This window comes from Lupinus angustifolius, unplaced genomic scaffold, assembly GCF_001865875.1.
Source record: "Lupinus angustifolius cultivar Tanjil unplaced genomic scaffold, LupAngTanjil_v1.0 Scaffold_10_128, whole genome shotgun sequence".
In the NCBI taxonomy this organism is placed as follows: domain Eukaryota; kingdom Viridiplantae; phylum Streptophyta; class Magnoliopsida; order Fabales; family Fabaceae; genus Lupinus; species Lupinus angustifolius.
This window is the reverse complement of record NW_017718438.1, coordinates 24,956-35,480: the sequence shown is the minus strand read 5'-3', so window position 1 is coordinate 35,480 and position 10,525 is coordinate 24,956. Positions and strand designations below refer to the sequence as shown.

Here is a 10,525-nt window from a genome sequence, read left to right as displayed (position 1 = left end):
ATATAAGAGATTTAAAAATGATATATTAGACATAAAAATTGTTTTTCAATAGACAAACAAACAAAATAATTATTGATGAAAGTTATTCACTCATAAGAAACTAATGCATTTTGGAGTGAGTGTTTGCCCCTTTCAACAAGTGTTATTCCAAGAATCAAACATTTGATCTTTTGATCTAGTAAAATCTCTCACCACTATACAAATACTTTATTGATAATTATACTTTAATCTAGCACCAAGTATAAAATTGTTATCATTTTATATATAATTGTGAACACTCAATTTTATCCGGCCTCTTTACAATAATATAAAATGTTCAAAACAAGAAAAGAATAAAAATTTTGCATTTTTATTGTCTCATAACAAACACACATTGATTTACATTACTATACAACTATCCGTTTGTTTCAAAATGGGAAATAATCATAACACATTTGGATGAACAAGTGAGCAACAGTGTAGAAAATATTAATTTCCAGACTGCTCGTACCTAGGCATTTGTAGGGGACATTCCACTTTGTTGCTCCATTCCCTGTGGTTCCAACACCAAGAGCAAAGGCAAGATAAGTTACATGGTTTGGACTCACAGCATCCTACATCATATAGAGGGTGGAGGAATCAACGTCATTATTCAAACAAAATGGGAAGCGAACAACCAGTTTTTAAGTAAATACCTTGCAGAATCATGAAGAATGATGCGAAAACCAGAAGGCAAAATTGATGGATCATCATATAAAGATGCATCACTTGGAGTGAAAATGAGTTCATCGAAGACAATCAGGAAATACAAGTTATGATTCATGTTCTAGCTTCAACCATATATTCTTCCCATTGTCATCAGTTGCAATCTGAGACATAAATGAAAGTTTATTAGCAATGGCAACCAAAAGAGTTCAGAGGAAATCATCAAGAAGTTACAAACTAGAAAATATCCACGTTCGGTTACAAATAACTATAATAAGCATAAACGGAAGCAATGATGAGCCACTTAAAAATGGCATTCAAATAGCGCAAAGGAGCATTATGAATAGTTAATCCTGAATTAACTATTTCAGTACACACAGCCCACATAATTGGCAGCAGAGAGACAGAAAAATGCATGATAAGTAGCAGGAATATCAAAGAATGGAATGTTCAGTTACAAACAGTCATAAACATCATGAATAAGGCAATTATTGAGCAATTGGAGCCATGGTGAGCTGCCAGAAACCTATCAGAAACCTTTCAGCAGACCCAGGAATCTATTATCAGTTACATATGCATTAAATCCGCACGAATGAGTAATCATTAGTCAGTTTCTAAACGCCAGAGTCAGTATTATTCCTGATTCTCAATAGGCAACCCAGGAGGCCCAGACAATTGGTTATAAAAGGCATGATATTTCATAGACAGGGGGGACTCCGTGAATAAAGAGAACACAAAAATAGGAAAGATTGAGCAGATACACAACTGTCCAAATACGCACACGGAACAAAAAACCCCTTATAGCAAATCGGAAAATATTCATCACCAAATACACCATTTCAACATAGCTATAGACATAAAAGGTTAATCAAAGATCCAACATAGAAGGAGTAGGGTCCCTTACCGAGTTCCCTTATGCTCTATCGGCGTTGAGATGTAGCCCGAAACCACCTAGATGTGGTCATGAACCATCCTCAAACCTAGCTTTCCCTCACCGAGGCTAACCACTGTCGAAAAAGGGGATAAATGAATCCCTACCTTACTGCAACGACCACCGTGAGGATAGGAGACCAAATCCGAACCACCTTGAACCACCGTATCTCGCCGTGACCACCGCTGAGGAAGAGCAGAGAAGATGGAGTTGGGATTCAGGGATTGAAATCCCATTTTGTGCGAAAGAATAGGGGTAACAGAACCCTCCAAACCACTTCCTCGTAGATGGACCACCACGACCCCAACCTTGAACCACCGCATCTCACCGTAACCAGCGCCGATTGTAAAGAAGGAAGAAAACGGACTTCATTCCATGGCCATCCCTGCCGCGTGAAGAGAAAGGAATTGAGAAGAAAATGAGATTTTGGTTCTAGGGATTTTTATCCCATATGTGGTACATGAATTAGGGGTGACTTCGGTCACCCCCTTTACTTTTGTTTATTGCCTTTAGTTTTTTTTATCATTTTTGTTTTGTTTATCTCATTTTTTATTTTTTCTTTATTTATTTATTGTGTATCATTTGATTTTATGTTTAAGAGTACCTAACCGGCCTAGTTAGCATTGAGGCCCATTAAATTAATTATGAGTTTTTTGTATAACCATATGATGATTTATCAACAAACACACCTGAAACTAAATTATTTTTGGAAACATCCTTCAACACTCCAATATTTTTAAATAACCCAACACTATATTACATTATCAAGTTAATCATGGAATTTTTATATTAAGGTTATAGTTCGAGTCGTCTCTAACTTCTCTGAGAATGGGAAGAAGGTCTACGACCAACACCGTCTCTAAGCTATTAAATTTCTTATATAAAAGTGATTCATAACAGTTGTATCACTTAATTTCATGTAGTGTCCCTAACTATTTTATCACCAAATTAATCATAAATTGTTATAGTAAGGTTATGGTTCGAGTCGTCTCTAACTTCTCTGAGAATGGGAAGAAGGTCTACGACCAACACTATCTCTAAACTATTAATTCCATATATATATAATTGATAAACTATTTTATCGGTGAATTCTATATATATAAATAATTAGAAACTATTTTACCAAATAAATTTCATGAGATTGTTATAGTGAGGTCACGGTTCGAGTCGTCTCTAACTCCTCTGAAAATGGGAAGAAGGTCTACGACCAATACCGTTTCTAAAACTATTAGTCTCATTGAGTCAAAACAATTACATATTTTTGAACAAAATTCAAATTAACCAATAAAATAAACTAATAGTTCTAAAACCTATCGGTATTTTCCAAATCATTAATAATCAACCAAAGTAAAAACAATTTTTGAACTAGAACTACGTAAGCTTTGATCCCCTTAATAGGAGTACGTAGGACCAAAGTCAATATTGTCAGGCTCAATAATAAAAAATGAAAAATATTATGTTTTACTAATTTAATTTCTAAATAAATAATTTTTAAGGGTATAAAAGTTCATTTAATTAGCGAGGGTACCGTTTTAATATGGGCGGACGGGGTGCTAGTACCTTCCCCGATCCGTAATCGACTCCCGAGCTCAGAATCTCTGTTCAAAGACCATTTTATCCAAATCGGGCATAATAAGAGTTTTCTACGTTTTAACCGCAAAAAACGTAATGGCGACTCCAAATCAATCGGAAGAGGTAGAAATCAGGTTTACTCCTCCCAAGTCGTAAAGCCGATCTTCCAACCGAAAATCGGATCGCGACAATAATCATTCACGTTTCTTAGAGCCAACAAGTTTGCTTAGGCAATAGAGTATGAACCAAGTGCACATATTCAAATTCCGACAATGTGGTCCCCTCGTTTTGTCGGCTAGAAGAGCACAACTTAATATTGAGTAAATCATTTGTTTGGATACAAACCCAACTGAATCATGACATGATAATTCTTGGATAAAACCAGAATAATCCAATAAATTGATATTTTATATATTTTAAAATAAATAATATAACATGAACATATTACAATATATTATCATTGTAAGTGAAGAACTCTTACAGTTATTCTCATATGTTAAAAGACCATACATTTCAAAAGCATGTGAGATATCAAAATGGCTAACCTCATGTGAAATATAGAACAAGCTAAGTCTAATTTCTAAAATACCAACTCATCAAAATGAATTTGGAGTTAGGATTGATTAATAGGATGAGATGAATCTTCTACATCCCTACTTGAGATAAAATAAAATCATTCATAAACTTCCATCAAACATCTATTGATTAATAATATAATATTATTAATACACAAAAGTACTAAATAAGTTTTAATGTAAATTTTTGCTTATAACTTGAAACAGTAAACATTAGTTCGAATAATAAAGTTCAAAGTGATGTCTATCTAATATTTGAGACTAGCACAATAATAAAAATTTAGTTTCAAACACCATATACTCGATATTCAACTTTTCTTGATATTCCATATACTCGTCACTATGTTGGAGAGTAGGTCTAGGACATCTCTGCACAAAGAACAACAACATTATAATCATATATATATATATATATATATATATATATATATATATATTTAGTGTTGTACAATTACTCATATTCTCTAGATAATAGCAATATAAGTTATGGGTTTAGGCTAATATAAAGGGGTTACGGTAGAGGGCAATATATTTATGTTATGTAAACCTAATGTAACAAGGAGAAGAATAGTCAAAAAACAAATCTTTATTCTCTAATAATACATAATATTAGTCTCTCAACGATCTCGGGGATGTAGACACAATTGGTCGAACATCGTTACTAAATCTGATGTGCTATTCTCTTTTCTCTATACTGTTTTACTATTTGATTACTCACGTGTTCCCAACAATTGGTATCAGATGGCTCTTAACACAGGTGTCAAATTCGAGGTGGGGAAGTTCGATGCAAATGGTAATTTCGGATTGTGGAAAAGGAGGGTTAAGGATGTGTTGGCTCAACAAGGTCTATCAAAGATGTTGCGTGAAAATAAACCAGATGCTATGGATAAATTGGATTGGGAAGAGCTGAAGGAGAAGGCTGTGGGAACTATACAGGTCTATCAGAGAAGGTGATGTATCATGTTATGGATCAGATGTCACCAATAGAGGTACCAGAGACATTAGAGAAGCGGCTCATGTCCAAGTCTCTAACAAATAACTTGTATCTGAAACAGAGACTCTATGACCTGAAGATGTAGGAGGGTGCTGATTTGCAACAACATCTCAATACTTTCAATCAAATGATCAATGACTTGCAAAAACATGATATGAAGGTTGATGATGAGGACAAAACAATAATATTACTGTGTTCTTTGCCAAATTCCTATGAACACTTGGTGACAACATTGATGTACGGGACAGACTCAATCAAACTGGATGAGATCACATATGCACTTCTATCCCAAACTCAAAGAAGACAGAATGTAGGGGAAGGGTCTCAAGGTGATGGTATATATATGAAAGGGAGACAAGCACATGGGATGAGAAAAGGCAGAGGAGGTCCTTCCAAAGTGAAAAGAAAAAATTCCAAGAGTGCTTTAAGTTCAAACATACTGGGCATTACAAAAAGGATTTTCCCAATGAACAGAATCCTAGCAAGCCGGTGGGGAAAGATGGAGTATCTACATCTACAAATATTGCACATAAAGATGACTAATTACAATAGTGAAGTTGATATGTTATTTATATCATCAAATCATAGTGCAAATGAGTATATACTTGACATTGGTTGTTCCCACCACATGATGTCAAACAGAGAATGGTTCGCCATATACAGGGCAGACAATTTTGATTTTGTGTATCTCGAAAATAATAAAGCCTGTGGAATCATTGGCATAGGAGAAATCAAAATTGTGATGGATGATGGTGTAGTGAAGATTTTGTGTGAGGTTAGGCACATACAAGATTTGTAGAAGAATTTGATATCTTTGGGGACATTACATGTCAAAGGATTTAGCTACAGAGCTGATGGGGATAATGATATTCTTCGAGTATGCAAAGGTGCTCTAATTGTGATGAAGAGTAAGAGGATTGTTGGGAACACTTACAAGCTATTAGGGAGAATAGTTGAAGGTGGAGTTGTTGGAGTGACTAAAGAGATTTCAGTAGATTCAGACCATGATGCTACAAAATTATGGCATATGCGTTTAGGTCATATTAGTGTGTGTGGCATGACAAAACTATGCAAAAGAGGACTGTTGATGGGAGTCAGCAAATACAAGCTTGATTTGTGCAAGTATTGTGTACTTGAGAAACAGACACGAGTTAGTTTCAAAGCTGGCCAACAGGACTCGGGGTATTCTAGACTATGTCCACATTGTGTATGGAGACCCATTCAGGAACCATCCCTAGGAGGTTGTAGGTATTTTTTTACCTTCGTTGATGACTTTTCTCGCAAGGTCTGGTATATTTTCTGAAGCATAGGTCAAAAGTCTATGCCAAGTCCAAGGTTTGGAAGGCGGAGATAGAGAACCAGACTGGTATAAAAATCAAATACCTGAGGTCAGACAATATTAAGGATTACAAAGACTCATAGTTTCAGAAATTCTGTGAGGAACACAGCATTCAGAGGCACTTTTCAGTGAAGAAGACTCCTCAAATAATGGTATTGTAGAGAGGATGAATAGAACTCTTACAAAGAGGGTCAGATGAATGAGACTGAATGCTGAACTTTCCAAAGGATTTTGGGCAGAGGCACTTAGTATGGCATGTTATGTCCTCAATAGATCACCATAGGCTTCATTGGATGGTAAAGTTGCAGAACAAGTATGGACAGGTAACTCCGTCAATTAGAATATGTCAAAAAGGTGTATCTTTATTGGATATATTAAAGGTGTGAATGGATTCAAGTACTAGGATCTAGTTTCCAGAAAAGTGGTGTTGAGCAAAGATGTAGTGTTTGATAAAGATTTCATGCTGAAACATTCAGTTTTGACAAAGGTTCCCAAGCCAAATGGAAAGACTATGGGATCAAATATGATTCTGGTGAGCAATGAAACGGTTCAGGTGAATAAAGGAAAGGAATAATGAACTAGTTCAAGTCAAGAACATGATGATTCTCACACGGAGAGTTCAGGTGCGCAGGAGTATCTACTTGCTAGAAACAAAGATATATATTCTATCAAACCTCTAGAAAGATATGGATTTGGGGATATAGCTCCAGTTGCTCTCCATATCAATTCAGGAGATCCATGTAGCTTTCAATAGGTTATAAATAGTCATGAGAAAGAATAATGGATGTGTGCATTATGGAGGAGATGGAATCTCTACACAAGAACCAAACTTGGGAGCTTGTCTTATTTCCCCCAGAAAAGCATGCAGTTGGGTGCAAGTGGGTATACAAGAGGAAGCCAATTGTATTGGAAAAAAAGGGAAAAGTTCAAGGCTCGTCTTATAGCAAAAGGGTATTCACAGCAGAAGGGAATCGGCTACAATGAGATTTTCTCTCCAATGGTGAGACGCACTTCTATTAGGGCAGCGCTTACCTTGGTAGCCAGTCGAGATATGTACTTATAATAGATGGATGTGAAGACTGCCTTTCTCCATGGTGAAATAGAGGAGAAAATTTACATGACACAACCAGAAAGGTTAAATGCACCTGGACAGAGTCACTTGGTTTTCAAGTTGAAGAAGTCTCTATATGGGTTGAAGAAGTCTCCTAGACAACAGTACAAGTGGTTTGACACTTATATGTTGAAGCTTGGTAAAAAACATTATGAGTATGATTGTTGTATTTATGTGAGAAACCTTGATGATAATTCTTTTATCTTTTTTCTACTTTATGTTGATGATATATTGATTGTTGCTAATCATTTGAGCGATATCAATGAGTTGAAAGTCATGCTAGGCAACGAGTTTGACATGAAATATTTAGGGGCTGCTGGGAAGATTCTTGGGATGGAGATTCAGAGGGATATGGGAGCTAGAAAACTATGGCTCTCCCAACAAAGTTATGTTGAAATAATCTTAGAGAGATTTCATATGAGCAATGTTAAAGTTGTGAGCACTCCATTGACAAACTACTTCAAGCTTTCCCTATATCAGTGTCCAAAGATAGATGAAGAGAAGGAGTACAAGCCAAAGGTTCCATATGTCAGTATAGTGGCTTGGTTGATGTATGTTATGGTTTGTACTAGACCAGAGTTGACACAAGTAGTTAGTCAAGTATACAAGTACATGTCCAAATCAGGGAAGGAACATTGGGAAGTAGTCAAATGGATTTTCAGATATTTGAAAGGGACTACAAATCTCGGTATCATGTTTGGCAGTCAACAAAGTAAGCCTTTAGTTATTGATTATGTTGATTAAGGCTATGCATGAGACTTGGAAGATAGAAGGTACGCAACGGGGTTTGTCTTCACCCTTGCAGGTGGAAGAATTATGTGGAGATCATTAGTTCAATCTGTTATTACTATGTCCACAACTGAAGTAGAGTACATTGTATTGGTGAAGCTTCTAAGGAAGCCCTATGGCTTATAGGGCTGGTAAATGAATTAGGCATTGAGCAAGGTGGAGTCTTGTTGCATTATGACAATCAGAGTGTTATCTTCATGGAAAAGAACCATGTGTATCATGCTAGGACCAAACATATTTATGTGAGATTTCACAAGATCAGATAGTTGGTAGCTTGTGGGTATATACTATTGCAAAAGATTCACACTTTAGAAAATGCAGCTCATATGTTAATCAAGTCAATTATTGTGGACAAGTTCAGACATTGCATGAGCTTGCTGAATATTCACTGATGCTAGACTATGTAGCGCCCCCAACCCACGGTGGAAGATGGAGATTCATAATATTCGTCAAGGTGGAGATTGTTGTGCAATGACTTATATTCTCTAGGTAACAACAATACAAGTTATGGGTTTGGGCTAATGTATATTGGTTGAGGTAAAATACTATATATTTATGTTATGTGAACCTAATGTAATAAGGAGAAGAATAGTCAAACAAAAATCATTATTCTCCAATAATACATAATGGTAGCATCTCAACGCTCTCGAGGACGTAGGCACAATTGGCCGAACCTCATTACCAAATCTCTTGTGTTATTCTTTTTTCTCTATACTCTTCTACTATTGATTGCTCAGTTGTTCCCAACATCCAAAAAAAATTTCTCTCAAAATGTAATCTTGGCTTTTAATCCAAATTTAAATTTTCTATAATGAAGTAGGAGAATAGTAAGTAATTAAACCATCATTCCGTAACAAAATAACAATAGAACTTAATAATACTTGATTTGTTGCATGATAACAAGCCAAAGTAAAAACAAGATCATTCCAAGAAAGTAATTGTAATTACCAGGTGGTCCTTTGAATAATCTAAGATGAGGATCAGTGGGAACACAATTCCTTTCAAATGCAAGGCCATACAAACAATTTGTAATTTCCCTAAAAATTCAAAACCATGAAAGTTTTCAACTTTGTTGTACCCAAATAGATGGTGAAACACAAAAGAGATAGTTAGAAATAGAATCTGAGAAATGGGGAAGAAGGCCAACCTTGGAGTTTGAGCATAAGGAGAAGGGTTGGAAGGATTGGCATTTTGAACTTCATTTGTTACATTTTCAGAGGCATTATTAGCTTCTTGTTGTATAGGGCTTGTTCCAGCATTTTCTCTTCCTGATGAATCCTTCTGAAACCAATCAATATAGAAATACTTTAAATTTCATTCTGTATTCACACTTTATTTATAGAAAGATTTTACGACTTCCCATTACATATATCATATATATTTATTACATTGATCATTAGATTATTGCATATGAGGATTTAAAATTATGAAAGAAAGGACTATTTGAAAGTTTGGGGAGGTTAAAAAATATTAGTTGAGTTTGTGTGTCATTATGAAAAGAGTTTTAAAAAATGTAAAAATTGAGCGAGATAAAAATGCTCTAAGGATCTATGCATAGAAAGAGAAAAAAAATATATAATATAAGAGATTATATATTGTTGTTGTATCATCTAACATTCATATTTTATGATCATTAACTCTCCTAAATAAAAATAATACAAATAAACAGTGAATAATACAGTAATAATATATAAATCTTTACATGCATATATATTACAATCATAATAAAATTTGTAAAAAGATATATAACTTTTTGAAGAATTAATACCTCGATCATCTGATATTTAGGACAGTTAGATGATTCTCCAACTTCAAATCGTTTTCGAGGACGACCGCGACCTGGAGGCACATATTCTTCGCCCTGTGGTGCAACGTGCATTCTTTCATGTTCAGCTCAACTTTTTTTCAAATAATAATAATAAAACAAAAAGATATATGCACAAGTTATAAGTTTTATATATTATCAATGTATTATTTATTATTCATGTTTAATTATAATTGATTTTTCAACAAAAAATAATATAAATAAATGATGGATGATATATTAATTATGTATAAATCTTTATAGGTACAAATTATTATTTTATAAAATTATACATTAGCCAATTAGCTCTGCATAGAATTATTATAAACGGCAGTGTATAACAACACATGAATACCAAAACTTTGAAGAGAAGTCTTCGTAGAATAAGGAACTTATGTCTAATAATTGCATAAAAAATAATTATACATTTCAAATGCATTCATCAAATTTAAAGTGAGTGTAATAGATCAGAGAGCAATATTTCATGTGCAAAGCTTGCAAAAAATATATTAAGTTTTACCATCTAAGAATCCTAATGGAAATGCTGTAGATCCGTAAGACTTTTATCTAAAACATAGATTATAAAAAATATCATATTTGCCTTAACAGTTAAAAAGATATGAAGCTATCGAAAATTGTTACCCTTACATTTTTACCCTTCCAATTCTTCCAAATCGTAGGCCTATTTCCAGAAGCATGAGCCACTCGCTGCAACTGTATATTCGA

General features: G+C 34.5%; 1 long non-coding RNA gene across 1 annotated transcript; it reads right to left on the bottom strand.

The window, feature by feature from the left end:
* Positions 1-292: 292 nt before the first annotated feature.
* Positions 293-2,091, bottom strand: LOC109337774. Its single transcript, XR_002106483.1, has 3 exons — positions 1,589-2,091; positions 675-848; positions 293-593 (listed from the first exon to the last, which is right to left on the bottom strand). It is a non-coding gene; the product is annotated as an uncharacterized LOC109337774 (long non-coding RNA).
* Between the last annotated feature and the right edge of the window lie 8,434 nt (positions 2,092-10,525).